The following is a 6456-nucleotide window of genomic DNA, read 5'->3' on the forward strand; positions in this document are numbered from 1 at the left end:
CTCAACACGCCCATCGGCGCCACATGATTTTATTGGCTGTACGTTCTATCCCTCCCACGTACCCTATTCCTATTTGTAAACGTGGCTCAAAGGCCCCGGGGAGGTGGATCACGACGATTAGAAATATCAATCGCCGTCCGTGATTGGTCAGAGACCAGCCAATCATCGACAGAATCAAACCCCTCTCACCTTCCCCAATTTCAGAGGCGTGGTCTATGCGCTTGGTCCTTTTAAGTTTGCCCTCTGTCTTCGCCCAGCTGTCATGCGCATCTCATTGCTTTTTCGGACGTTTCTTGCATTATATCCTGCCCACCGCCGGGCGGAGTATTGAGGCAGATAGGTAGCGTGCGCAGTGCCCAAGAAAGTTGTTAAATGCTTGTTGCAAAACAAACAATTATTATCCAGACGCTTACCTCTTTTCATATATACATATTGCTTTGGGGCAATCAGAAAATTTGTGTCAAAACCTTCCTATACGATTCTGCAGTTGACCTCCAGTAAAATGACCTCCAGTAAAAATCCTAGAGAAATAATGCGGGCAGCCAGACGCGGTGGCACGCACCTGTGGTATCAGCTACTCCGGAGGCTGAGGCGGGAGGATCTCCTCAGCCCATGAGTTCAAGTGCCGCCTGCGCAACACAGCGAAACCCCTTCTCAAGTGAGTACATACACACATACATACATACATACAGCAACATTTTGGAAGCTGGAAATCAAACAGAAGAATGGTAACTGGTTTAGCAAACTTGAGAATATTTATTACGAAACAAAGGTAAACAAGAGGCTGATTATACCTTTGGAAAATGCTCTCTGGGGGAATCTCACCAGCCCCAACGAAAAATCCCAAAGATACCCTCATCAGAGTTCTCTTAATGATATAGATAATTAGAATGAATTCCACATGTAAGACTTTGGCCTACGTGCCCCAGCCCTCATTCCACTTTCCAATCAGCTTTTTAGTGTTCTTACTCTTCAAAATAAATAGCCAGAGATCATTAGACATTTAAGGAAGGACTTTAATATACAAGTAAGAAACAAAAACAAACAAGAAGGAAAAAGCAAATGAGAGGAAACATAAATTGCAAGGGAGGGAAAAAAAAACCACTAAAAATAAAACATTTAAAAATAGGCCGGGCACGGTGGCTCACACCTGTAATCCCAAAACTTTGGGAGGCCGAGGTGGGCAGATCACTTGAGGTCAGGAGCTCAAGACCAGCCTGGCTAAACGTGGTGAAACCCCGTATCTACTAAAAACACGAAAATTAGCTGGGCATGGTGGCATGCGCCTATAGTTCCAGCTACTCAGGAGGCTGAGGCAGAAGAACTGATTGAACCTGGGAGGCGGAAGTTGCAGTGAGCTGAGATTGTGGCACTGCATTCCAGCCTGGGCCACAGAGCTAGACTCCATCTAAAACAACAAAGCATTTAAAAATAATCCATCATCAGACTTCTCAAAGAGATATTATAGTGCATTCATAAAATAACAACAGGAAACAACTTGAGAGTAACTACTATTCAGATAAGCAAAAAGAGCTCTTGGAAACTAAAACCATGTTACAGAAATAAAAATTCTATAAAAAGACTGGAGGATAAAGTTGAAGAAGATCAAATTTGTTCTACTTTAGGAGAAAACATAAAAATTAAAGGATCAGTCCAGAAGGTCTGGACTAAATAAGAGTTCTAAATTAGAGTTCCAGAAAGAGAACAGAGAATCAGAAGAGAAGAAATCATCAAAAAATTATTTAAAAGGACTATCCCAAACTGAAGAACAGTCTCCAAATTGAACAGGCACCCTAAGTATCCAGAACAACAAATCAAACCCACACCAAGACACATCATTATAGAATCTCAGAGTACTGGACACAGAGAAAAAATTCTAAAAGCTTCCAGAGAGAAAGAACAAGTTGCATATACAGACAAAAAAATCAGAACATGTGACTTCATGTTGTTGCTTTGTTAATAAATTTTTTAAAAATCAGAACAACATTAGGATTAAGAATCAGAACACCATTGCTACCCAAAGCAATCTATAGATTCAATGCAATCCCTATCAAAATACCAATGACATTCTTAACAGAAATAGAAAAAACAACCCTAAGAGACCTAGAATGGAACCACAAAAGACCTAGAATAGCCAAAGCTATTGTGAGCAAAAAGAACAAAACTGGAGGAGTCACATTACCTGACTTCAAATTATACTGCAGAGCTATAACAACCAAAACAGCATGGTACTGGCATAAAAACAGACACAGACCAATGGTCCAGAATCCAGAATCCAGAAACAAATCCATATGTCTGTATTGAACTCATTTTTGACAAAGGTGCCAAGAACAAACACTGGGGGAAAGACAGTTTCTTCAATAAATTATACAGGGAAAACTGGATATCCACATGCAGAAGAATAAAACTTGACCCCTATCTCTTGCCATATATAAAAATCAAATCAAAATGGCTTAAAGACTTAAATCTGGCTGGGTGCAATGGCTCATGCCTGTAATCCCAGCACTTTGGGAGGCCGAGGCGGGTGGATCATGAGGTGAGGAGATCGAGACTATCCTGGCTAACACGGTGAAACCCTGTCTCTACTAAAAATACAAAACATTAGCCAGGCATGGTGGCAGGTACCTGGAGTCACAGCTACTCGGGAGGCTGAGGCAGGAGAATGACATGAACCCGGGAGGCCGAGCTTGCAGTGAGCCGAGATTGCACCACTGCACTCCAGCCTGGGCGACAGAGCGAGACTCTGTCTCAAAAAAAAAAAAAAAAAAGACTTAAATCTATGACCTGAAACTATTAAACTACTACAAGGAAACGTTGAGGAGCCTCTCCAGGACATTGGCCTGGGCAAAAATTTCTTGAGATACCCCACAAGCACAGGTAACCAAAGCAAAAATAGACAAACAGGATCACATCAAGTTAAAAAACTTCTGCATAGCAAACAACAAAGTGAAGAGACAACCCACAGAATGGGAGAGAATACTTGCAAACTACTTGTCTGACAAAGGAGTAATAACCAGAATATATAAGGAGCACAAACAAAAGAAAAAAATCTAATAATCTGATTTAAAAATGGGCAAAAGATCTGAATAGACATTTCTCAAAAGAAGACATACAAATGGCAAACAAGTGTATGAAAAGGTACTCAACATCATTGATCATCAGAGAAATGCAAATCAAAACTACAATAAGATATAATCTCACCCCAGTTTAAATGGCTTTTATCCAAAAGACAGGCAATAACAAATGTGGGAGAGGATGTGGAGAAGATGGAACCCTCATACACTGTTGGTGTGAATGTAAATTAGTACAACCACTATGGAGAACAGCTTGGAGTTTCTTCAAAAAACTAAAAATAGAGCTACCATACAATCCAGCAATCCCACTGATGGATATATACCCAAAAGAAAGGAAATCAGTATATCGAAATGATATCTGTACTCCCATTTTTGTTGCAGCACCATTCACAATAGCTAAGATTTGGAAACAACCTAAGTGTCCATCAACAGATGGATTTAAAAAAATGTAGTACATATACACATAGGAGTACTTACTATTCAGCCATGAAAAAGAATGAGATCCTGTAACTTGCAACAACATGGATGAAACTGGAGGTCATTATGTCAAATGAAATAAGCCAGGCACAGAAAGACAAACTTAGCATGTTCTCACTTATTTGTGAGAGCTAAAAACCAAAGCAGTTGAACTCACGGAGATAGAGAGTAGAAGGATAGTTACCAAAGGCTGGGAAGAGTAGTGTGGGGTTGGGGAGAAGTGGGGATGGCTAATGGGTACAAAACATAGAAATAATGAAAAAGACCTAGTATGTGATAGCATAACAGGGTGACTATAGTCAATAATAATTTAATTGTACATTTTAAAATAACTAAAAGAGTATAATCGGATTGTTTGTAACACAAAGGATAAATTCTTGAGGGGACAGATACTCCATTTTTCATGATGTGGTTATTACTTATTGCATGTCTGTATCAAAGTATCTCATGTACCCCATAAATATATACATATATACACCACTGTGTGCCCACACGAAAATACAATTTTTAATTGTATTTAATTGATTCCTTATCAGAACAGCATTGGGCTACAAACTCATCAACATTGGGAGGGCTGGGTGTGGTGGCTTGCTCCTCTAATCCCAGCACTTTGGGAGGCCAAGATGGGAGGATCACTTGAGCCTAAGAGTTTGAGACCAGCCAGGGCAACATAGGGAGGCTGCATCTTTACAAAAAAAATAAAAATAAAAATAGCAGGGCATGGTAGCGAGTGCCTGTGATCCCAGCTGCTTGGGAGTCTGAGGTGGGAATATTGCTTGAGCCCAGGAGGTCAAGGCTGCAGTCAGCCATGATCACGCCACTGCACACCAACCTGGGTGACAGAGTGAGACCCTGTCTCTTCAAAAAGAAAAAATACATTGGGAGCTAGAAAATAATATAAAATACCTTCAAATTTTTAGGGAAATTATTTCCAACCTATAATTCTATGCTCCACCAAACTATGTTTTTTGATTCAACATTATTTTTGTATAAATTTGTGGAATACAAGTGCAATTTTGTTAGATGCATAGATTGTGTAGTGGTGAAGTCAGGGCTTTTTAGGGTATCCATTACCCAAACAATATGCATTGTACCCATTAAGTAATTTCTCATCATCCAGCCCCCTCAAACTCCATCATCCTTCTGAGTCTCCATTGTCTATTATTCCACACTCTATGTCCATGTGTACACATTGTTTAGCTCCCACTTATAAGTGAGAACATGCAACATTTGTCTTTCTGTTTCTGACTTGTTTCACTTAAGATAATGGTCTCCCATTCCATCCATGTTTATGCAAAAGACAGATTTCATTCTTTTTTATGGCTGAATAGTATTTCATTGTATATATAGACCACATTTTCTTTAACCAGTTGTCCATTGATATACACTTAGGTTGATTCCATATCTTTGCTATTGTGAATAGTATTGCAGTAAACATACAAATGCCAGTATCTTTTTGATATAATAATTTCTTTTCCTTGGGTAGATACCCAGTAATGGGATTGCGGGATCAAGTGGTAGTTTTATTTTTTAGTTATTTGAGAAATCTCCATACTGTTTTCCATAGAAGTTGTACTAATTTACATTCCCACCAACAGTGTTTAAGTGTTCTCTTTTCTTCATATCCTCACCAACATCTGTTATTTTTTGACTTTTCAGTAATAGCCATTCTGACTATTGTAAGACGGTATCTCATTGTGATTTTAATTTGCATTTCTCTGATGCTTAGTGATGTTGAGGATTTTTTTCATATGTTTCTTGGCCATTTGTATGTATTTTTGGAAAAAAATGTCTATTCATATCCTTTACTCACTTTTAATGGGGTTATCTGAGATTTTTGTCAAATTTTAGTTCCTTTTATATTCTGATATTAGACCCTTGTTGGATGTGTATTTTGCAAATAGCTTCTCCCATTCTGCACATTGTCTGTTCATTCCGTTGACTATTTCTTTTGCTAGGCAGAAGCTTTGTAGTTCAATTAAGTGCCATTTGCCTATTTTTGTTTTTTGTTGCCTGTGCTTTTGAGGTCTTAGTTATGAATTATTTTCCTAAACCAATGTCCAGAAGAGTTTTCCCTAGGTTTTTGGCTAGGATTTTTATAGTTTCACATCTTATATTTAAGTCTTTAGTCCACCTCGAGTTGATTTTTGCATGTAGTAAAAGATAGGGGTCTAGTTTCGTTCTTCTGCACATGGCAATCCAACTTCCCCAGCACTGTTTATACCATTTGTTGAAAAGGATATTCTTTCCCGTATGTGTGTGCCTGTGTGTATTTATTGATTTTTTGAGACAGGGTCTCGCACTGTCGCCCACACTAGACTGCAGTGGCACAATCATGGCTCACTGTGGCTTTGACTTCCTGGGCTCAAGCTATTCCCCCACCTCAGTCTCCCGAGTAGCTGGGACTACAGGCACATGCCACCACTCCCGGATAATTTTTTAAATTAATTTTTTGTAGAGATGGAGCCTCACTATATTGCCCAGGTTGGCCCAGTGTGTGTTCTTGTCGACTGTGTCAAAGATCAGGCCAGGCATGGTGGCTCGTCCCTATAATTCCAACACTTTGGGAGGCTAAGGCAGAAGGATCACTTGAGGCCAGGAGTTTGAGACCCACCTGGGCAGCATAGTGAGACCTTGACTCTACAAAAAATAAAATTAAAAAAATTAGCTGTGTATGATGGTGTGTGCCTGTAGTCCTGAGCTACTCTAAAGGTGAAGGAGGAGGATTGCTTAAGCCCAAGAGGTCCAGGCTGCAGTGAGTCATGATCATACCACTGCACTGCAGCCTGAGCAACAGAGTGAGACCCTGACTCAAAAAAATTTTTTTTTGACTCTAAATATGTGCATCTGTTTCTGGGTTCTCTATTCTGTTCCATTGATCTATGTGTCTATTTTTAAATGAATA

This window comes from Hylobates moloch, unplaced genomic scaffold (genome assembly GCF_009828535.3).
Source record: "Hylobates moloch isolate HMO894 unplaced genomic scaffold, HMol_V3 SCAFFOLD_13, whole genome shotgun sequence".
In the NCBI taxonomy this organism is placed as follows: Eukaryota; Metazoa; Chordata; class Mammalia; order Primates; family Hylobatidae; genus Hylobates; species Hylobates moloch.